Here is a 24,736-nt window from a genome sequence, read left to right as displayed (position 1 = left end):
GGGCTGCTTTTTGTTGGAAATGATTTGAGGGCTGCTTTTTGTTAAAAGGAAATCCTTACTGAAGACTCTTTTACCCTCAATATCTGCCTAAATCATTTCTTTTTAGATCCTGCATCACAAGTGTGGTCCTTACTTCCCAGGGTCCCTCCCCTAGTATGAATGTTAGAACTAAGAATACAAATAAATGCTATCAACTATTTTATATGCTATAATAGGCTTGTTTTTTCAAACATTTTCTTTAATATTCTTTATTTCTTTATTTCTGGGGGGAGACAGGTTCTTGCTCTGTCACCGAGGCTGGAATGCAGTGGTGTAATCATGGCTCAATGCAGCCACAACCTCCTCAGCTCAAGTGATTGTCCTGCCCCATTCTCCTGAGTAGCCGGGACTACACAACCACGCCCAGCTAATTTATTTTTATTTTTATTTTTAGTAGAAACAAGGTCTTGCTATGTTGCTTAGGCTGGTCTTGAACTCCTGGGCTCAAATGATCCTCCCAACTCAGCCTCCCAAAGTGCTGGGATTATAGGCATGAGACGTTATGCCTGGTCAGATATTTTACTTTTAAACACTTGCCAAAGTTTAAGTTCAAGCAAATCACAAGAAAAGAAGCATTAGTGGGTTAATTCAGAGATTGTCTCCTATAGAAAAATTTTATAGAAAAACAGGATGATTAAGTAATCACTGTTAGACTGGATATTAAAAAAAAAAAAGGATTGTTTCAAGATCATTAGATCCTGACTGACAGTCAGCTGAGTGGGTGGGTATCTGGCTTCCCAGAAGAGGTCTTAATCTCATTAAAGTTTGTCAGAAAATTGCTTAAGCATTTTATCAATGCTAATTTCTTCCCAGAAAGAGCTTGGAAATTACATCACGCAAAAAGGTTCTGTCCCATTCCAAGTTTGGGACTGGGTTTTTTTATTGAGTATTGGCACATACCACAGTGGAGCAAAAGAGAGATCAGGTCTATTCCACCACGAGGACAACAGTTAGTGATAACTAGCATCATCTGAGTGTTATATGGCAGGCAGTGTTCCCTTCACTTGACACATATTAACTCATTAATGCTCACATAGTGCTGTGAGGTAGGGGCTTTTCTTATCCCCTTTTCTACAATGGAGGAAAGTGAGGCTCAGAGAGTTTAACTAACTTGTTCAAGGTCTCCCAGCTAGGATCTAGCAGAAAGATCAGGAAGGTATCACAAGGAAGGTGGGTGAATCTGTTCCCCAAGGGGAAGATGGGAAAGAAAATATTCTGGGAAGACTGGACCCCCAATCCCATTCTATGCTATGAAGCTGTGCTTGTTTTCAAAGATGTTGGGGGTTCTGGATCAGTGGAACCACTTGACCCCCACGCATGCCACTGGGGAAATCCATTTGGGCTTGTGCCTGGGTTTTAGAGGGTGGCTGAGTCAAGTCCCAGCTGTGTTTCTAGACCATGTGTTCTGGTTTGGGCAAAGTGGAGACTCCCCTCCACCTAATAGCTTTCAGACACATAAGCAAAACTTCCGGCCAAGGCAAAAACACATTAGCTCTGCCGGCCATGGACAGGTGGCTGGAGTGGTTTCCAGGGTCATTTTCGCTCTAGCCTTAGTGTTCCATCTTATTTTGTTTGCCTCCTCCTTTGTTTGACATATTTCTGCATTGCCTTTAAACTCCACAGCAGAGGGAGTGTTAAAAGTGGTGGTAAGAAGAGTCTTGCTATTGTAGTGTAAATAAAAGTAAAGATGATAAAGTTTTACAGGGCTATGTACAAATTGATAGTTGGTGCAGTATTACTTCAGGCACAGGAAGAGCCTTTCAGAATCTAACCTGTTAGAAATTACAAGAGCTTCTGTGTGAAAATTTAAAGAGAACATTTAAAAAATAATATTTCTTATGTCACCTATAAAATTCTACTAACCCCAATCCAACTATTATATTATTTTTACTTATTATCTCTTCTAAATGTAATACATGCTGGGAGTGTTGTCTGTGGTATATGCCTACTATTTTGTATTCTGCCTGTTTTCAATGACCAGTGGATCATAAACATTTTTCATGTTTCTGCATAATTATCATTTTAATGGCCACATAATATTCCATTGTACAGAGGTGCTGTAATTTATTAAACCATTCCCCTTAATGTTGGCCATTTATGGTTTTCAGTTTGGGGCTTTTATAGATAACACTGCAGTGAGCATCTTCTTGCAAATAGCTTTTTGCTGCTATTGAATTTCCATAGGAATAATTCCTAATAGAGGCATTACTAGTAAAGGACACAGACATGTATATGGCTCTTTCTCTATATTGCTGAATTACTTTGCAAAAATATTATTTAATACAGTGCCATCACTCTGGAATGAATCTACTAGCTTTTTCTCCACTTCAATAGCAGTTAGCAAAAACTGTTTTTTCTAATTTGACAGATAAAACAGTATTTCAACTTGCTTTAATTTACATTCCTTTGTTTACTAGTGAAGATTACTATTTCTCCATGTATTTGTTTATATTGTATATAATTTTCTATGAATTATCTGTTTGTCTGTTATGGTCTTGGTGTTTTTATAAATTTAAATGCACTCTTTGTAGGTGATAACTATTAATCATTTTTGTTTTGTTTATTCAAATACTTTGTTGTCCTTTTTAATTTTTATTTTTATTACAGAAAAGCTTTATATTATGTATGGAAATTGTCAATCTCAATCTGTGAGTACTGCTTGTTTTTCTGAAGAAGAGATAGTAATTCTTTTATGTATCTCTTGTGTGTTTTATATGCCTTTCATTTAATCATTTATTCAACATCGAGTTACCAGGTGCCTTTTGTGGGCCGGATATTCTTCTAGGTTCTGAGAATCTAAAATTTTCATCTTCTTGGAGATTACATTTTAGCGAGAAGAGAGACAATAAGCAAAAACATAACTAATATGCGTGGCAGCAATAAATCTTATAAAGAAAAAAATAAAGCATAGTCAGAGGACAAACAATGACCAGGGAAAGATTTAGTGTTCAGGACAGGCCACTGACAAAGTGACATTTGCAATAGGAAAGACAGGGAGGGCCAGTATCAAAAGGTATCATTCAAGCAGACCTGGAAGAGATGACAGAGGGAACAGAAAGTGCAAAGGCCCTGAGATGGGAACATATGTGGCATCCTGAGTGTATTAGTTTGTTCTCTCACTGCTATAAAGAACTGCCTGAGACTGGGTAATTTGTAGAGAAGAGAGGTTTAATTGACTCACAGTTTGCACGGCTGGGGAGGCCTCAGGAAAATTACAATCATGGTGGAAGGTACCTGTATTAGTCTGTCCTCACGCTGCAAATAAAGACATACCTGAGACTGGGTAATTTGTAAGGGAAAGAGGTTTAGTGGACACAGTTCCACATGGCTGGGGAGGTCTCAGAATCATGGCAGAAGGTAAAGGAGGAGCAAAGGCAACGTCTTACATGGTGGCAGGCAAGAGAACTTGTGCAGGGGAACTCCTATTTATAAAACCATTAGATTTTGTGAGACTTATTCACTACCACAAGAACAGTATGAGGGAACCACCCCCATGATTCAATTATCTCCACCTGGCCCCGCCGTTGACACATGGAGATTGTTGCAATTCAAGTTGAGATTTGGGTGAGGACACAGCCAAAACATATCAGCACCTCTTCACAGGGGGGCGGCAGGTGAGAGAATGAATGCAGGAGGAACTATCGAACACTTATAAAACCAGCAGACCTCCGATCTCGTGAGAACTCACTGTCATGAGAACAACATGGGGGAAACTACCCCCGTGATCCAATTACCTCAGCCTGGTCTCTCCCTTGACATGTGGGGATTATGGGGATTAAATTCAAGATGAGATTTGGGTGGGGACACAAAGCCTAAGCATATCACTGAGAAACAGGGAAAGCCATGTGTTTGGAGTGAAGCAGAAGAGGTGGAGAATTGGAGAAAACAAGGTTGTTACCAGATGGTATGGGGCCAAGGACACTGGATTTAATCTGAGGGAGATGGGAAGCCACAAAGTTGAGAGGGCATGAAACAGACATCTGATTTACAGTTTAACAGGATCACTGGATATTTTTATATTTGAATCATTTTGGCTGATTTAACTCTCCAGGTATGTAATCACATCATATACAGGAGATATTTTTGTTTCTTCTTTTTCAGTATTTATTTCCATTGGGGTGTCTTTCTCTTTTCTGTCATTGTTTTTAAAAACTTTCCAGACAATGTTAAATTATAATATTTTTATGAATGATTTCAATGACAATGATAATAGTAGGCATCTTTGTATATTCTGAATGTAGAGGAATTATTGCTAATTTAAATATGGATGCTCTATGCTGTTAACCGGAATTCTTTTTAATTCTAGTTCTTAAATTTTTATTAGGAATGGTTGTTGATTTCTATAAAATACCTGTCAAGCATGCACTAAAATTATAAGATGCTTTTCCTGCTTAGCGTCTTGATGTGGTGTAGCATATTAATAGAACCCCTTATATGAGGCAACACTTGCTTGCAACCCTGGGGTAATCCCACTTTGTCATGGTATAATTTTAGTGTATATATCATTGAATACACTGCTATTCTTTTATGACCTATCTGTGCTCATGGTCCGCTCAGTCTAGCCCCCTCTATCCCTGACTTGGTCCTGCCCTGACTGTGGTCCAGAGAGCTGTGGGGGCATAGGTGACCAGGCAGAGGCCAGGGTGTGTGTGCATGTGGTGGTTGTTGGGGGCATGGGATGGGGGGTGTCAAAGCACCTGATGATGATTTCGCCAGCATCACAACCTCAAGTACGATATGGTATCTCATCCTTTTAAGTTTTAGTTTTTAACAGGATATGTATGCCTATAATTTAAAGAATCAGAGTTTAATTAAAGTTATTACAGAAAATAGCAGTCCTTTTCCCATCCTACCTCATTTTCCATTTGCGAGAGACTACTTTTTTTCTTAGAAAAAAAGTGTGTTTTTTTATTTCCATTTTCTTTAAGTAACAGGCATATACAATTATTTGTCATTTTTCTATTTTAAGCTTTATTATTATTATTATTATTTTATTATTATTTTTTTTTGAGACAGAGTCTCGCTCTGTTGCCTAGGCTGGAGTGCAGTGGTGTGATCTCAGCTCACTGCAAGCTCTGCCTCCCGGGTCCACGCCATTCTCCTGCCTTAGCCTCCGAAGTAGCTGGGAAAGTAGCTGGGACTACAGGCACCCGCCACCACGCCCGGCTAACGTTTTGTATTTGTGTTAGCCAGGATGATCTCCATCTCCTGACCTTGTGATCCACCCGCCTCAGCCTCCCAAAGTGCTAAGATTACAGGTGTGAGCCACCACACCCGGCCTAAGCTTTATTATTAACTGACTTCCTGCTATGGAAGATGACAGTTTAGCTCCCTTTACCCCATATTCACACTAGAAACACACTCCCATATTCTCTCTTTATACCATAATTGTGATTAGATCCAAATTTAGTATTTACAGTATATTATAGTGAAAATGTACTTCGGTTACACCTGAGCTATATGATTCCATTTAGGCACAATTTTTGTTTTCTGGAATTAATAATTGTTTTTGTTTGTATGTCTGATGCTTAGTTTTCTATATGTTTATTAATAATTCCATCCCCAACATTCTTTAATTGGACAAATACCTTCCTAATCCTTTCAAATACATCAGGCAATCTGTCAGTTTCATCTCCTTGTTGAAATCTCTCTGGATACTTTGACCATTTTTGTCTGATTGCTTTCTGGAGCACAGCTCTCAACCTGGGCTCAACCGGCTCTAGCATTCTAGGAATTCCCCCATCCTCTCTTCTGTTTCCTGAATGTCCTGTTTGTCCTGGATGTCCTGTTTCCTGAATCTAAAATCTGTTCCTTTCTTGGTTTGCCCCCTTGTTTTGATGGAGCGCATTCTCCGATAACTTTATGAAAAAAGATGCTTGAGATACTTTCTTCTTCTTTTCCTCTATTCCTTAAAAAATATGTTTTTACTCTTGAGCGTATATACCATAGAAAAGTATATAACTTTCATTTTTTCTTTTTTTTTTTTTTGGTGTCTTGATCTATTTTTTTATTTCAATAGGTTTTTAGGGGAACAAGTGTTGTTTGGTTACATGGATAAGATCTTTAGTGGTGATTTCTGAGATTTTGGTGCACCCATCACCTGAGCAGTGTACACTGTACCCAATGTGTAGTCTTTTATCCCTCACTCCCCTCCCACCCTTCCCAAGTCCCCAGAGTCCATTGTATCATTCTTATGCCTTTGCATCCTCATAGCTTAGCTTCCACTTATAAGTGAGGACATACAATGTTTTGTTTTCCATTCCTGAGTTACTTCACTTACAATAATGGTCTCCAGCTCCATCCAGGTTGCTGTGAATGCCATTATTTAATTCCTTTTTTTGGCTGAATAGTATTCCATGGTATATATATATACACTACTTTTTTTTCCACTTGTTGATGGATGGGCATTTGGGTTGGTTCCATATTTTTGCAATTGTGAATTGTGCTGCTATAAACATGCATGTGGAAGTGTCTTTTTCATATAATGACTTCTTTTCCTCTGAGTAGATACTCAGTAGCGGGATTGCTGGATCAGTTGGTAGATCTACTTTTAGTTTTTTAAGAAATCTCCACACTGTTTTCCATAGTGATTGTAGTATTAATAGTTTACATTCCCACCAGCAGTGTAAAGATGTTCCTTTTCACCACATCCACATCAACATCTATTATTTTTTGATTTTTTAAATTATGGCCCTTCTTGTAGGAGTAAGGTGGTATTGCATCATAGTTTTGATTTGCATTTCCCTATAATTAGTGATGTTGAGTATTTTTCATGTTTGTTTGCTGTTTGTATATCTTCTTTTGAGAATTATCTATTCATTTCCTTAGCCCACTTTTTGATGGGATTAATTGCTTTTTTCTTGCTGATTTATTTAAATTCCTTGTAGATTCTGGATAGTAGTCCTTTGTTGGATGCATAATTTGCAAATATTTTCTCCCACTCTGTGGGTTGTCTGTTTACTCTTCTGATTATTTCTTTTGTTGTGCAGATGCTTTTTAGTTTAATTAAGTCCCATCTATATTTATTTATTTATTTATTTGAGATGGAGTCTCACTCTGTCGCCCAGGCTGGAGTGCAGTGGTGCAATCTCTGCTCACTGCAAGCTCCACCTCCTGGGTTCACACCATTCTCCTGCCTCAGCCTCCTGAGTAGCTGGGACTACAGGCACCTGCCACCACACCTGGCTAATTTTTTGTATTTTTAGTAGAGATGGGGTTTCACCATGTTAGCCAGAATGGTCTCGATCTCCTGACCTCGTGATCCACCCACCTCGGCCTCCATCTATTTATTTTTGTTTTTGTTGCATTTGCTTTTGGGTTCTTGGTCATGAACTCTGTGCCTAAGCCAATGTCTGGAAGAGTTTTTGTGATGTTATCTTCTAGAATTTTTACAGTTTTGAGTCTTAGATTTAAGTCTTCAATGCATCTTGAGTTGATTTTTGTACAAGCTGAGAGATGAGGATCCAGTTTCATTCTTCTACATGTGGCTTGCCAATTATCTCAGCATCATTTGTTGAATAGGGTGTCCTTTTCCTACTTTATGTTTTTGTTTGCTTTGTCAAAGATCAGTTGCCTGTAAGTATGTGGCTTTATTCCTGGTTTCTCTATTCTGTTCCATTGGTCTAAGTGCCTATTTTTATACCAATACCATGCTGTTTTGGACTATGACCTTATAGTACAGTTTGAAGTTGGGTAATGTGATGCCTCCAGATTTGTTCTTTTTGCTTAGTCTTGCTTTGGCTATGTGAGCTCTTTTTTAGTTCCATATGAATTTTGGATTGTTTTTTCTAGTTCTGTGAAAAATGATGATAGTATTTTGATGGGAGTTTCATTGAATTTGTGGATTGCTTTTGGCAGTCATGGTCATTTTCACAGTATTGATTCTACCCATCCATGAGTATGGGATGTTTTTCCATTTGTTTGTGTTGTCTGTGATTTCTTTCAGCAGTGTTTTGTAGTTTTTCTTGTAGAGGTCTTTCATCTCCTTGGTTAGGTATATTCTTGAGTATTTTATTTTATTTTTTGCAGCTTTTGTAAAAGGGGTTGAGTTCTTGATTTGATTCTCAACTTGGTCACTGTTGTACAGCAGTGCTATTGATTTGTATACATCATTGGTTTTATATTAAACTTTACTGAAATCATTTATCAGCGCTAGGAGCTTTTTTTGTTGTTGTTGTTGGGGGGTAGAGAGTCTTGCTCTGTCACCTAGGCTGGAGTGCAGTGGCATGATCTTGGCTCACTGCAACCTCCACCTCCCAGGTTCAAGCAGTTCTTGTGCCTCAGCCTCCCAAGTAGCTGGAATTATAGGCGTGTACCACCATGCCCAGCTAATTTTTTACATTTTTAGTGGAGATGGGGTTTTGCTGTGTTCTCCAGGCTGGTCTTGAACTCTGTCCTCAAGCGATCCACCTGCCTCAGCCTCCCAAATTGTTAGGATTACGGGCATGAGCCACCACACCCAGCCAGATCTAGGAGCTTTTTTTGATAAGTCTTTAGGGTTTTCTAGTTATAGGATCATACCAGCAGTGAGCAACGACAGTTTGACTTCCTTTTTACTGATTCAGATGCCCTTTATTTCTTTCTCTTGTCTGATTGCTCTGGCTAGGACTTCCAGTACTATGTTGAACAGAAGTGGTGAAAGTGGGTATTCTTGTCTTGTTCCAGTTCTCAGGGAAAATGGTCTCAATGTTTCCCTGTTCAGTATAATATTGGCTGTGCGTTTGTCATAGATGGCTTTTATTACCTTAAGGTATGTCCTTCTATACTGATTTTGCTGAGAGTTTTAGTCATAAAGGGATGCTAGATATTGTCAAATGCTTTTTCTGTGACTATTGAGATGATCATGCAATTTTCGTTTTTGATTCTGTTTATGTGGTATATCACATTTATTGATTTGTGTATATTAAACCATCCCTGCCTCCCAGGTATGAAACCCACTCGATCATAGTGTATTATCTTTTTGATATTCTGCTGTTGGAATTGGTTAGCTGCTATTTTGTTCAGGACTTTTGCATCTATATTAATCTGAGATATTGTTCTGTAGTTTTCTTTTTTTGTTATGTCCTTTCCTGGTTTTGGTGTTAGGGTGATACTGGCTTCATAGGATGATTTAGGGAGGATTCCCTTTTTCTCTATCTTTTTGGAATAGTTTCAATAGGATTGGTACCAATTCTTCTTTTAATGTCTGAGATAATTCAGCTGTGAATCCATCTGGTCCTAGACTTTTTTGTTGACAATTTTTTTATTACCATTTCAATCTCACTGCTTGTTATTGGTCTGTTCAGAGTTTCTATTTCTTGCTGGTTTAACTTAGGAGGATTGTATACTTCCAGGATTTTATCCATTTCCTCTAGGTTTTCTAGTTTGTGCACATAAACATATTCATAGGAGCCTCAAATGATCTTTTGCATTTCTGTGGTATCGGTTGTAATATCTCCTGTTTCGTTTCTAATTGAGCTTATTTGGATCTTCTCTCTTCTTTTCTTGGTTGATCTTGCTAATGGTCTATCAATTTTGTTTATCTTTTCAAAGAGCCAGCTTTTAGTTTCATTTATCTTTTGTATTTTTTTAATGTCATTTAGTTCTGCTCTAATCTTGGTTATTTCTTTTCTTCTGCTGCGTTTGGGTTTGGTTTCTTCTTGTTTTTCTAGTTCCTTGAGGTGTGACTTTAGATTGTCGATTTGTGCGCTTTCAGACTTTTTGACGTAGGCATTTAATGCAATGAACTTTCCTCTTAGCACTGCTTTTGCTGTATCTCAGAGGTTTTGATAGGTTGTGTCACTATTATCGTTCAGTTCAAATAATTTTTAAATTTCTATCTTGATTTCATGGTTGAACCAACAATCATTCAGGAGCAGATTATTTAATTTCCATGTCTTTGTATAGTTTTGAGGGTTCCTTTTGGAGTTGATTGCCAATTTTATTCCACTGTGGTCTGAGAGAGTACTTGATATCATTTCTGTTTTCTTAAATTTATTGAGACGTGTTTTATGGCCTATTATATGGTCTGTCTTGGAGAATGTTCCATGTGCTGATGAATACAATGCATATTCTGCAGTTGTTGGGTAGAGCGTTCTGTAAATATCTGTTAAGTCCATTTGTTCTAGGGTATAGTTTAAGTCCATTGTTTCTTTGTTGACTTTCTGTCTTGAAGACCTGTCTAATGCTGTCAGTGGAGTATTGAAGTCCCCCACTATTATTGTGTTGCCATCTATTTCATTTCTTAGATCTAGTAGTAATTGTTTTATAAATTTGAGAGTTGCAGTGTTAGGTGCATATATATTTAGGATTGTGATCTTTTCCTGTTTAACTAGTCCTTTTATCATTATATCTTGTCCTTTGTTTTTTTTTAACTGTTGTTGCTTTAAAGGCTATCTTGTCTGATATGAGAATAGCTACTCCTGCTCATTTTTGGTGTCCACTCTCATGGAGTATCTTTTTCCACCCCTTTACCTTAAGTCTATGTGAGTCCTTATGTGTTAGGTGAGTCTCTTGAAGACAGCAGATACTTGGTTGGTGAATTCTTATCCATTCTGCCATTTTGTATCTTTTACGTGGAGCATTTAGACCATTTACATTCAATGTTAATGTTAAGATGTGAGGTGCTACTCTATTCATTGTGCTAGTTGCAGCCTGAATATCTTGTTTTTTATTTCATCGTGTTATTGTTTTATAGACCCTGAGATTTATGCTTTAATGAGGTTCTATTTTGGTGTATTTCAAGGTTTTTGTTTCAAGATTTAGAACTCCTTTGAGCAATTCTTGTAGTGCTGGCTTGGAGTGGTGAATTCTCTCATCATTTGTTTGTCTGAAAAAGACTTTATTTTTCCTTCATTTATGAAGCTTAGTTTTGCTGGATGCAAAATTTTTGGCTGATAATCGTTTTGTTTAAGGAAGCTGAAGATAGGACCTCAATCCCTTCTAACCTGTAGGCTTTCTGCTGAGAAATCTGCAGTTAGTCTGATAGGTTTTCTTTTATAGGTTACCTGATGCTTTTGCCTCACAGCTATTAAGATTATTTTCTTCATCTTGACTTTAGATAAGCTGATGACTATGTGCCTAGGTGATGATCTTTTTGTGATGAATTGCCTGGGTGTTGTTTGAGCTTCTTGTATTTGTCTGCAAGGCCAGGAATGTTTTACTTGATTATTCCTTCAAATAAGCTTTCCAAACTTTTAGATTTCTCTTCTTCCTCAGGAACACCAATTATCCTTAGGATCAGTAATTTAACATAATTCCAAAATTCTAGGAGGCTTTGTTCATTTTAAATTTTTTTTTCTTTGTTGGATTGGGTTAATTCAAAAGCCTTGTCTTTGAGCACTGAAGTTCTTTCTTCTACTTGTTTGATTCTATTGTTGAAAGTTTCCAGTGTATTTTGCATTTCTCTGAGTGTGTCTTTCATTTCCAGACCTTGTGATTGTTTTTTATTTATGCTATCTATTTCTCTGGAGATTTTTTTGTCCATATCTTATGTTATTTTTAAAATTTCTTTAAGTTGGTTTTCACCTTTCTCTGGTTTCTCCTTGAGTAGCTTAATAATCAACCTTCTGTATTCTTTTTTTGGAAATTCAGAGATTTCTTCTTGGTTTGGATCCATTGCTGGTGAGCTAGTGTGATATTTTGGGGATGTTAAACTACCTTGTTTTGTCATATTACCAGAATTGCTTTTCCAGTTTCTTATCATTTGGGTAGACGATGTCAGAGGAAAAATCTGGGGCTCAAGGGCTGCTGTTCAGATTCGTCCCACAGAGTGATCCCTTGATGTGGTGCTCTTCCCCTTCCCCTAGGGATGGGGCTTCCTGAGAGCCAGACTACAGTGATTGTTATTGCTTTTCTGGGTCTAGCCATCCAGCAGGCCTACCAGGTTCTGAGCTGGTACTGGAGAGTGTCTGCAAAGAGTCCTGTGGTGTGATTCATCTCCAGGTCTGTCAGTCATGGATGTAAGCACCTACTCCAGTGGAGGTAGCAGGGGAGTGAAGTGGACTTTGTTAGGGTCCTCGGTTGTAGTTTTGTTTAGTGCACTGGCTTTCTCGAATGCTGGTTGTGCTAGCAGTTCGCTGGCCTCTAGCCAGGAGGTAGCACTTTCAAGGGAGCGTCAGCTGATACAAACTTGCCTAAGGTCTCCTAGATAAGTATTCGGGTTTCTTAGGTGATGGGCAGGGCCATAGAGCTCCCAAGAGATTATTTCTTTTGTCTTCAGTTACCAGGGAGGGTAGAGAAAGACCATCAAGTGGGGGAGGAATTAGGTGTTTCTGAGCTCAGACTCTCCTTGAGTGGGGCTTGCTGCAGCTACTGTGGGGGATAAGGGTTGGTTCTCAGGCCAATGGAGTTATTTTTCCAGAGGGATTATGGCTGTCTCTGCTACTATGTCATACAGGTCACCGGGGAAGTGACCTTCCCACCAGGGAAGTCACCAGGGGGAAAGCCATCAGTGACAGGCTTCACCAAGCTCCCACACAGCCAGCAAGGCCAGTCTCACTCCCACCGTGCCCCATCAACAGCACCAAACTGGTATCCAGGCAGCCGGTGAGTGGGGCTGAGATCTTGCCCCAGGCTACAAGGCTCCCTGCTGAGAAAGCAGGAAGGGCTTTCAGGACCCACCTCTCCCCTCCTGCCACAGCTTCTCTGCTGGTATCTGCACTTCCTGTTCACACCTCACCCCCATTCTTCCCAGGAAAACATCCCATTCAGTTGAAATTATTAAAAAGTTCAGCTGGAAGTTTCCTTCTCTCTGTGATCCTTCCCCAATTCCACTGGCAGCTTTCCCCAAGGAACCCTGTAAGATAAAGTCAGAAATGGCTTCCCTGGGGACCAGGAGCACCTACAGAGATCTTCTTGCTGCTTCTACTTTTATATTTCATTCGGCTCTCTAAATTTATTTCAGCTCTAGGTAAGGTTAACTGCTTCTCCCATGATCTGGATTTTCAGGTTCCCCAGTTAGGATGTGTGTTCAGAGGCAGACTTTCCCCCTCACACACTTTGGGCACTCAGTTTTTGGGCTGTCTCACAGAGTTTTCAGTGGCAAGCCGCTTCCTTCAAAGGGTCTTTGAATTCTTTTGGTTTTCCTGGTATGTTCCTGTGGTAGTTCTTGAGGCAAAAGTTCACAGTGGAAGTCTTCACACACTGTTCTGTCCATCTGAGTGGGAGCTGCAAGTCAGTCCTACCTCCTAGCTGCAATTTTTTCAGAAAAGTGCATAACACTTATATGCACAGTTTAACAAATATTAATAGTTGTAATGCAAACACCCAAGTAACTGCCACCCACTTTAAGAAAAGGGACATTATCAGAATCGCTGGAAACTCCCCCTTCAGAGATAACCATTATCCTTATTTTATGGTAATAATCCCCTTGCTTTTCTCTTACCAGCTGTGTTTTCATTATTTTAAATTTTGGACTTTCCTAGTTTTGAACCTAATAAAAATAGAATCGTTTTATATATATTATTTTAGGTCATATGTTTTACATACACAGAACATTGTGTTTGTAAGAATCATTCATTTGGTTGTATGCAGTTGTAGTTCATTTTTATTACTATATTCCATTGTATGAATAAGTGAGAATATACACTAATTTAAAAAAGTATTTCCATTACTGATTGGATATTTGGTTATTTCCAGTTTGGGGCAAATATAAACAATGCTGCTGTAAATCCTCTTGGTATATTTGATGGTAACCATGTGCACACATGTTGATAGAGTATATAGCTGGGATGCAATTATCTATCATAGGGTATGCCTACCCTTCTTTTTACTGGATAACATGAGGAAACTGCTTTTTTTTTTTTTTTGACAAAGTGGTCATATCAAACTATGCTCCCACAAGGAAGCAAAGAATATACCAATTATATTACCCATTGTCTCATCTTCTTGTCAACACTTAGTATTGTCAGAGCTTTCAATTTTTGCCATTCTGATGTGTAATGTATGGTTTTAATTTTCATTTCCCTGATAGCCAAGGTTGAGCATCTTTTCTTATATTTATTGGCCTTTTGGATTTTTGTACCCTCCCAACTGTTCCTTCCCTTTGGATGCTTCTGTGGATGCTTCTATGGTTGGGAGTCTCAGCTCCCCACATTTGACCTGTTTCCTGGGTTCCTCAGCTGTTCTCCTTGCTCCCAGCCTCCATTCTTCTCCTCACAATGGTTCTTCCTTGATGGGGCCCTTACTTGTAATTCGCTTATTTGCTCTTTGCACCATTTCCTGTGATCTCTGCTCTGTGCTGTATTGTAGAGGAACGAGCCTTTCAAATTTCATCCCCAAGTTTTCATGATTAACTGGATTTTGGCTAAGTTTGGCCAATGGAAGACATTAACAGGAAACTGGAGTTTTAGGAGGGGAGAAGCCAGAATATTGCTCCCCCACTGTCTGCTCCGGACAGCATTTCCAGCAATGACTGTGGTTTTTCCACGTCCTCAGTCCTAGCTCCAGCAACAGTTTCAGCCTCTGAGTGCCAGTAACACCACCCTTGACCTTTCCCCTCCCATTTCTCAGGATGGTTGCCTTTGCTAATCTGTGGATTGCTCCATCATCCCCTGTTTGGTTTTTCAGTCTTTCTAACACTTTTATAACTAATTCCCATATTAAATTTCCTCTGCAAAGCTACCTGGCATGGACTTTGTTTTTCTGCGTGGACCCTGACTGAAACAGCTTCTTTGGGCCAAACTTTTCAATCAAGAAACTGTCAGAAAATAGGATAAAGTTGAAATCCTCTTATTTAACACCTTTATAGTCTGATCTCACCTTAAATTTCCACAGTTAGCCCTCACTATTCACACATCCCATCTACTGTTCTTATTAGACTTGTCTTTTACTTCCCACCTCAATCTTTTGCTTTAGGAGGGTCTGCCAGTTGAAATCCTCCTCCTCCCACAGTAACATTCTGTTCATATTTCAAGATGCAATTAAAGTGTTATTTCTTCTATGAAGTCTTCCTCCAGCTCAAACGAAATCCTGAACTTCTCTTCCCTAAGGCTAGAGTGGGTTTTAGGTGGTGCCTTTGTTGAGTTCTTGAACTATAAGTTTATCCGTTTCCCTAGGGTTCATTTGCCTGTTCAACAGAGACTTATCAAACACTTCTCATGGGCTAAAACCCTGTTCCAAGTTTCTGAGAATAGGTATCCATTTATGAACTTAAAAGGCTTCTAGAAGAGGTGACATTGGCCTTACACCAAAGTGTGGGTTAACTTAGATTGATTCTCTACTAGAATTTAGATAAACTTGGACATAGGGAATCAGAGTTAGATGAGAAGTATGGGAAAATGTAGATTTGGTTGTAGAGATATTTAGTGAACTAACGAGTAGATATGAAAAAATTATTCAGAATACAGAATAGAGAAACAAAAAATTAAGAAAATACCAGAGATGCGAAGAGACACAGAAGGCTGAATAGGAAGGTCTAACACGTGTCTAATTCTTAAAGGTAAAAGAGTAGTGAGATTGAGAAAGAGGTGATCTTTAAAGAGAAAATGGCTGAGGATTTTTCAGAATTGATTAAAAATTTAAATTCTCAAATTAGGGGAGTAAAGTTGATCTCATAAAGATAAATGAAAAGAAACACACATTTAGAAATTTGAAAGTGAAATCATATGATATTAATGAGAGGTATTAAATCAGCCAGGGAGGAAAGATGGATGTCCTACAAAGGACAACAAAACTGGAAAAACAGCTGACTTCTCAGCAGCAACTTTGGCAGCTAGAAGACATCTTCAAAATGCTGAGGTGGGGGGGGAATGTATCAAATGAGGATTTTATATGTTTATAAATAATAAAAAAAATTTGGACAAACAAAAACTCAGAGAGTTCACACTAAAGGAGAGTCACCAAAGGAACTCCTAAAATATGTATTTAAGAAAGAAGGAAACTTGTCGCAGAAGGAGGATCTAAGATGCAATGGAGAACAAAAACCTTGGTAAACAGATGGGTAAATATAAACAAATATTAATTTTACAAAAACACCAATAATGATTAATTATGGGATGAAAAAATGAGATACATCTAAAATTTAAATATATAACATAGAATGAAATGAGCACAAAGTGCTCTACAGTCCTTGATTTGGTGAAGAAAATGTAGTGGTATTAATTTTGGACTTCAAGTTAAGTATTCATGTTAAAACATTTAAGAGTAAGCACTAAAACATAGAAATGGAGTGTGTAATTTCTAAAACAGAAGAGGAAACTATAATTTTAAAACCTCAACTTTTTCTAAAGGAGGTTATAAATGAGAGGAAAAAATGGTAGAAAAAACACCATATAAAATGGTAAAATAAATGTATATATCTATTAGTAATTACAATAAATATAAATAGGTTTAATCTACCAGTTAAAAGAGAGATTGGTCAGATTGGATTAACAAAAACTCAAGTTCAGTCCTGTCTGCAGTTTTAAGAGACAAAAAAAAATTGAAAGTGAATGAGTGGAAAAAGATACACTGGGCAAACACTGGCCAAAAGAAAGCTAGTATTGTTATATTAATATCACAAAAATAAATTTTTTAAGCAAGAAGCATTATTAGTGCTAACAAGGTTCACAGCATAATAATAAATTTTCAATTCTCTAGGAAGGTATCACTTCTAAATTTGTATGCACTTAGTTTCAAAATATACAAAGGAAAGACAGAACTACAGGGAAAAATGGATAAATCCACCCTCCTGAGCAGGAGATTTAAATACACCTTTCTCAGTAATTGATAAATAAACTATTCCCAAAAACTGGTAAGCAAACAGAAGATTTGAAAAAGGCAATGAAGATGTTTGAAGTAGTGGCTATATGTCCAATTGAGAATACATATTCTTCTCAAGCACACATGAGCAATTCCCAAAACCAACTTAGTATGAGGTCACAAAGCAAGGCTTAATAGATCATTAAAAAGCAAGATGTGGAAAGAGTTCATGGTGTGCTGTGAATTGTATTGCACCTTAGCAGGTAAATACACACACACACACACACACACACACACACATTCACACATGTACTTATATAGGCATAAAGTATTTCTGGAAAACTAAACAAGAAACCAGTAACAGAAGTTTCTTCTTCTGGGGAAAAGACCGGGGTTGGGGTTAGACAGAAACCTATTTTTCATCATACATGTTTGTTTTTCAGTTTTTTTCTGCCATCAGTGTGTCTTATTTTTTATTAAAATTATAAATTAAAAATGTATTTAGGTGGCTGTAAAATAGTTTAAGATAATAGATATTATAAAACATCTTACTATGAATATGGTATAGTAGTAACGCATTGTAAACTCAGAGAGAAAGCAGTCTGCTTGTGGACTATAGCGTTGCAGAAGACTTCAGAAAGAAGAGTTTTTTTTTTTTTGCTGGATCTTGAGGGTCACATAGGATTGAGATTGGGATAAAAGGGGAGGGCATTCTAGGTGCTTAAACCTCTGGGAGCAATTCCACTGAGGCTATTGGGTTGTGATCAGTGGCGCTGGAGGTTCATACATGGGAAAGGACTTTCACTGGAAAGTTTAGTGTTGGAAGGAACTGAGCGGAGATAATGACTGATGTGGATGGAACTGACCCAACCACCCTCAAAGGAGAGGCCATTACCACCTGGAGAGGCTCTGAGGTGGCAAGGTTGAAATCTCAAAAAATGCATTTCTAGAATTTCTCGACCTTTGGGCTTTGCCACAAGCAGCCTCCCACCCCCTGGCAGCAGCTGATATAATTTACCTAAACATTTCCCTTTCTTAAAAAAGCACAGATGAATATGGGACCTATCCCAGAAACTATGAACACCCATTTAAAAACAACATGGCTCTCAACATGTAGACCTTGATTTTCAAAAGTGCTATCGATTTGGCTTATGTTGTAGCTGCGTTTCTGAGTACAGGTGTTTCACAAGTGTCCTTAACTGCTAGGAAGCTGGGGAAAGCAGGTGGCATCCAGTCAGCTAGAACAGGAGCAGTAATGTAGGCAGTAAGATAGCACTGACTGATTCCAGCTCACTGGTCTTCCTGTTAGGATATCCACTGTTATGTATGCTCTTTGTATTCTGGCTTTCTAGCCTGACATTCAAACCCTTTTACAATCTGAATTCACCTCATCTTAGTCCATTTTGTGCTTCTGTAAGAGAATACCAGAGACTGGATACATTATAAAGAAAAATTTATTTCTTACAGTTCTGAAGGCTGGCAAGTCCAATATCAAGGTGCTGGCATCTTGCAAGGGCCTTCTTGCTGTGTCGTCTCATGGAGGAAGGTGGGGGGTGAAGGGAGAGAGAGAGAGAGTGTGCGTGCGAGAGAGTGCAAACTTGTCATTTTATAATAAACCCACTCCCACAATCATGGCATTAGTCTGTTCGTGAGAGTAGAGCCCTTATGGCCTAACCACCTCTCATTAGACCCCACCTGCCAATGCTGCATTGGGAATTAAATTTCTAATATATGCTTTGGAGGGGACACATTCAAGCCATGACATGCCTCTCCCATTCAGCATCCTTACTCCCTGCCACCTCAAAACCTGTACTCTTATATACTGTTTCACCTACATGCCCTTCTTGTTTCTGTTGTTTTGCTGTTGCTTATAGCCTTCACCTCCAACACTCAACCAGGGGGTTGGTGTTGATGGTGGCATCAAGATGGCATGCTGTTTATCTGTTCTCAATGAATTGTACATCTTAACTGGGGTACTGGGATAAAACTTATGAGATGTATGCAAATGAAACTGCTGAGAATAATAACTGGCTTATGAGCAGGAGAAGCCATGGAGAATGGAAAGCCCTACTGAATTAACTAGGAGGCAGGAGACCTAAATTTTAGTTCCAGTTCAGCCACTGACTTACTGTGTATGTCTTTCAATTACTGCAAAACTAAGTACCCCAAAACTTCATGGGTTAAAATAACAATCCATGTTATTATATATCATGATTTTGTGTCTCAGGAATTTGGACAGATCTTAGCTGATGATTCTTCTGTTCCAGGTGACCTTAACTGAGGTCATATGGTGGTACTTAGCTGGCAGATGGGCTGGTCTAGAGGGTCCAGGATAGTATCACTCACAAGTCTGGCATCTTGGCAGATGTGTTAGTTTCTCGGGGCTGCCATAAGAAAGTATGACAAAGTACATGGCTTAAAACAACAGAAATGTATTTTCTGACAGTTCTAGTCTGAAATCAAGGTATTAGCTGGGCTCTCTCTTAAGGTTATAGGGAAGAATCTTTCCTTGCCTCTTCTAGCTTCTGAGGATTAGCATCAATCATCAGTGTTCTTTGGCTGATGGATGCACCACTCCAATCTTTGCCTCTATCTTCACATTGTCTCAGGATCCTTGGAGTGTTACTTTTCTGGCTGGAAACCTCTGTGGCCAGTAGTGCCTTTGCCTGAGTTTTGCTCAGGCATCCTGGGCTCGTTTTTCCCACTCGGCCTGGCAGGCTGTGCTCAGCTGGCACTACTGGCCTGGATCCCACGCCTGCCAAGGATGAGCCAGGTGTGGAGCAGCGAGGGGTATGTGAGCAAATGAGCATGGGGTCTGGCCACTGTGCACAGCTAAGCATGCTGGCTGCAGCAGGGTGGGCAGCACCAGGCACTGGCACAGGTACCAGCCCCCTGCAAGGCTGTGCCGGGACCAGACCCTACCACAAGAAGTTTCCATGGCTGGCACTGGGGAACTTGGTGGTGCCTGGAACCGCAGAGCCCTAAAGAGGGTGTCACAGCCCTGGCTCAGGGAGCTCCTTGGTCTGGGCTTCCCAAAGGGCCGCAGCTCTTCTCTCCTTCTCTCTTCTCTCCTTTTTGTTGCCTGCAATGTAATGAGCAAGGGGCATGCTTCAGCCCTGTTTGTGTTAAAGCTCTTTCAGCCCCACCATCCATGGGTCCTGAGTTCTCGTCCTGCATCCAGGAAGAATGAAGTACATGGACAAGTGAAGGGTGAGCAAGGCAAAAAGGTGCTCTGTTAAGCAACAGAACAGCTCAGAGGAGACCCACAGTGTGTAGTTCCTCTCCACAGGCAGGTTGGCCTGTTGTCTGCTCAGCTCTCAGCAGAGAGGAGACCCACAGTGGGTAACTGCTCTCTGCAGGCAGTTCATCCTATTATTTTCTCAGCTCTCAGTAGAGAGTTCAGTGGATAGCTCCTCGCTGCAGGTAGGTTGTACTGTTGTCTATCCAAGTCTGGCTGAGACCAGGGTTTTTATGGGCTTCAGAGGGGAGAAGGTGCACTCTGATTGGTCTATGGGTGGCCATGGGAGGGTCCAGAAAAAGCACCATAAGTTCTCACTCTGGTCTGTGGAAATGGCAGCCTGGCCCCCACGCCTCAGGCTGTCCCTGGCCTGAAGGTGGGGTTTCACCAGGGACCTGCACCTTTCCACCTAGGAGCCTGTCTGCCTCCTGTTACCATTAACCGGCCATCCACAGTGCCAGTGTGCCCAGGCTGTTAGTGCCAAGGGTGCCTGCAAGCCTGCACCAAGCCACCCTTAGCACCCCTTCAGACTCCCTCCCATTCTCCTTGGCACCCAAAGTCCAGAGGGGGCCGAGGCAGCAGGGGTCTGGTGTGTCAGTTCTGGCCTGAGCATGCACATACCCAGCTGGCTTGTGACAGCTCCCAGGCTTGGCCACAACTTTGCTCCAAAATCAGAGTGGGCACCAGGAGCAGGGAGAGGCCAGGCAGCGGGAGCAGGCGCTTCTGAGCCTGTAGGGGCAGGGGGCTTTCCGTGCAGAGATGCCTGGGTCTGCACTCTCACTCTGCACCTTCCCCTAGCAGTGTTTGTTAACTCTTCCTCTGTGGCGCCATGCTGCTGGCCTCAGGCTGCCCTTTCGCCTTGGACTATCAGTAGCTGCACAGCCCCACCCACTGGCAGCTCACATCCTTGCACCAGATGTGATGATGGCTTCACCTCTTCCCATCCTATGTCCATCCCCTTCCAGCATGTTCAATTCCATTCTCTTCAACAAACCTGAGCTGAGCACCAATTATGGCCAAAAATCTGTCCCAGGCATGGGAGCAGCACACCTGTCATGGTGCTGGGAAACTTCTAGGAAGATCCCTTAGGCATCATTTTAGTTCAGTGGCTTTATTTTTTAGGGGAAACTGAGGAGCAAGGAAAAGGAATACACAGGGATTCCGTCTGAGAGCTGTGTTTAAGCCCAACTGTCCTGTTCAGGCCTTGCTTCCAGCTCCCAACCAGCTTCCCACTGGGTTGCTTTCAGCTAGGTTGGGGCAGACATCCTGCAAACACTGCTGAAACTAGTCAGCAAGAATCCCTGAACAGGGGATCAACCTTGCTGTGTTGGGGAGAGGACTGGTGGATGAAGCTTTCAAGCCTTCTTCAGAGGAGTGTTGTTTGATGAGCCTGTAAGAAGGAATGTTGATTCCTGCACTTAGTTTCTCTTTTTGGCTAATCTGCACAAAGAAACATTAATGATTTTAATTATGGGGTTGGGTTAATACATCATGTAAATGATTTTATTTAGAAAATGCAAACTAATCCCCTTTGCAGAAAGGCTCTGCTTCGAGGCCCTCCCACCTGCTTGCCTCACTGGGCAGGAGGGAGGGAGGTGGGGGTGGCTGCCTCCCAGGCAGCCCCCTGCTTCCCAGAAAGCAGAGCCTGCCAGACAACCTGCAGGGCACATTCCCCACCACGTGGAGGCCAAAAGGAAAGCCTGGTTCCCCCTTGGCCACCCCCTCAGTGCCCCACACCTGCCCCGCTCCTTGGACTGAAGGCCTATGAGGGAGATGGACAGTCAGGAAGGCTGTCCAACTCCCCCACGTCTTCCTCGGGCCTCCCTGCAGACTCTTCGACAATTCCCGCCAACAGAGCTGATTATTCCTCAATTTGTTCCAACCTGGAAATAAAGACAGATAAAGTGAAAATATTCTGGGAACAATGCCAAGCCAAAGGCATTAAATTATTAAGCGATCTCTATCTGAGTAATGGATTTATGCCCTTTAACAACTTTAAAAGAAATATAATGTTTTTCATACCCTCTTTTAGGGAACTTCTTATAAATGAACTGTCCATTTTATTAGTATTAAAGGAAATAGGGATTGAATCAGAGCTTCTAGGGCAGGCGATTATCTGCAGATTTCTCCTTAGAGCTGGGAAAATTAACAACATGGAATTATCCACACATTTTTTTTAAAGGGCACTTTACAAGATATTGTACAGTAAATTGGAAAATGTATAACTATCCATCAAGGTAAATCTTGGGAATAAAATAATTAGAAACCACACAACCATGGCCAGGGAAGATTAGAGCTAAAATTAGACTGTGTAGCTGTTTTTTGAAGTCACCAGAGTGGGTGCTGATGGTGGAATGGGGCAGGAAGGCTGGTGGCACACAGCTCAGGCAGAATGTCGGGGTCTGGGGCAAGCTGCCTGGGCAGGCACATGGCGGGGGGAATCTTGGCATTTTGATGAGATTTGAGCAGGATGAACATGCTGTTTTGACTGGGATCTGGCACTGTCTTGTTTTTCCTCCTCCCTTCCCATGACCCCGGCTGTCTTCACCTCCAGCCTCGCACAATCCTGCCGTGCTTATGTTTCCAGATGGTTCGAGGCTCTGTGACTGCCACTGGAGAGCCAGCTGGAGTCCTTTTGTGAGGGAAGGAGAAGAGGGAAGGGAACAGAAATATCCTTGATGTTAAAGTCTAGAGTGAGAGTGTGTTTGTGTATGGGAGGGTGTGCACACCTGCACAAGTGGGGGCGTAAGGGTGCGTGGGGGTGTGTTCATGTACGAGTGTGTATGAGCACGAGTGTGTGTGTGTGTGTGTGTGTGTGTGTGTGAGACAGAGAGAGAGAGACACCCTCTGAGCTGAAAGGCCTCTGGTTTTTGCTTCTACTCAGAGCCTCCTGACTCCTGGCATGCAGGGAAGGGTTGTGGGCAGGCAGGGGGGCGGCAACCACAGTGGGCAAGGACTACTGCCCTTCTTCCTGCTGCAGCCTCCACCCTTGGCAGCCACTCTCAGGCTGGTGGGTGGAGCAGTGAGGAGGGGTCCTACTGGGGAGGAGGATGCAGGGGTGAGAGACAGAGAGGCCCAAGAGGATGTGCCCCACCCATCAGCAGCAAGGCCAGCAGTGCCATAACCTTCTCTCATAGCAAGGACCCAGTGCTGTCTGTGCCAGGCAGATTGCAACATCCTCCTGGCCAGAGGCAGGCTTGGGAAGGGATTTGCTCTCAGGGCTCACCCTTAACAAAATCATCTGTGGTCAGAACCAGCGATCAGTCTTGTAGTCTGCCTCTTCCATGAGGAACTGAGGCCCGCACAGGTGAAATGTGAGGATGTGAGTGGAGGAGCTGTTGGTTATCACTCTTGGGGTTGCTATTTATTGCCTGCAGTCATACTCTCCAGCCAGGTCCTGTCTCCCCAGCTCAGGAGCCATGCCATTGAGCGTGCTTCCTGCCCCATCTACCTTGCTTAATGGCAACCTGTTCATTCAGGGAGATGCTGGAAGCATCTTCCAGGTGGGGCGGCCTCTCCATCACCTTTTGGCCCCACTCACCTCTCTCTCTTTGATGCCCATCCCTTTCCTCCCATTGCTACCTTGCAGGAACACCTGCATTGGACTTTTCATATGGAATGAGAAGTTATGCTCTTTAATGTACCCCTTGTAACAATGTTTCACCCAAACTCCTGCCCTCTCACTCTGAGAGGGAGAGAAGGAGAGGACAAGGGGACCCTCCATGTCTGCAAAAATTATAATACCTTCCAGGCAGCCTATAATTTTTCTTTTCTTAATTTCCCAATGTTTCCTATTTCGTTGCTAGAAGGCAAAGACTAGTCCAGCAATCTCCAGTGAAAATTTTTGTGGTAAGGCAGGGTTTGGTAAAACAGGCTTCCTGTTTAGGACCTGAAAGAATTAGCAAAACTCTAAAAGGTGGTCAGTTTATTTCCTATTCACTATAGGCTTCATTACAGTAATGACAGTGTAAACAATCGTTGACACTTTTAGGATCATTTGAAATTCCTGTGGCAAAGGGAGACTAAGAGCAAACAGAAAGATGAGACTTGAAGGTAACCCACAGTGTTGGGCGGAGGCCGTTCCAAGTAAGACAATGACACATCCTTCTCCTTAGTGACTAGAGGACGGCAGAAAGGAAGAGGGTGGAGCAGCTTGCTCAGCCACAAACCCCCAGAAATGTACCTGCCCAGAAGGATGGAGCGAGAATTCAATGGGAGGAGGCTTTTGAAGGTGCCCTCTAAACTGCCAGGCCGTACAAATGTGAATCAGCTGCAGCAGCAGCAGCATTCCTGGTGGACACAGTGGCATCTTTTTCATTGCTCACTGTAAACAGAATACAGTGGCCTTTCAGTTCGTGGATGCTTGTCCAAGCCCTCCTGGCCCAGACAGCCTTTTCAGGCATGGCTGGCTCTCCTTGGGGCTTGAGAAGAGGCAGGTTGGTAGGAGAGGCTGCAATTGTGCTTTAGGGCTAAAGAGTATATAGCTAACTCTTTTTTTTTTTTTTTTTTTTTTGAGATGGAGTCTCACTCTGTTGCCCAGGCTGGAGTGCAGTGGTGTTATCTTGGCTCACTGCAACCTCCACCTCCCAGGTTCAAGCGATTCTCCTGCCTCAGCCTCCCGAGTAGCTGGGACTACAGGTGTGTGCCATCACGCCTGGCTAATTTTTTGTATTTTTAGTAGAGACGGGGTTTCACCATGTTAACCAGGATCATCTCAATCTCCTGAATTCATGATCTGCCTGCCTCGGCCTCCCAAAGTGCTGGGATTAGAGGCATAAGCCACTGCACCCAGTCGAATAC

General features: G+C 41.4%; 1 protein-coding gene across 1 annotated transcript in view; it reads left to right on the top strand.

Annotated features, from left to right (window-relative positions):
- ZBTB7C (zinc finger and BTB domain containing 7C) overlaps positions 1-24,736 on the top strand; it is a 380,971-nt gene that overhangs the window by 156,597 nt on the left and 199,638 nt on the right. The window lies entirely within an intron of this gene.

The sequence above is a fragment of the Gorilla gorilla genome, chromosome 17, assembly GCF_029281585.2.
Source record: "Gorilla gorilla gorilla isolate KB3781 chromosome 17, NHGRI_mGorGor1-v2.1_pri, whole genome shotgun sequence".
Lineage (NCBI taxonomy): Eukaryota > Metazoa > Chordata > Mammalia > Primates > Hominidae > Gorilla > Gorilla gorilla.
The sequence above is the reverse complement of the archived record's forward strand: the minus strand, read 5'-3'. Positions and strand labels throughout refer to the sequence as shown.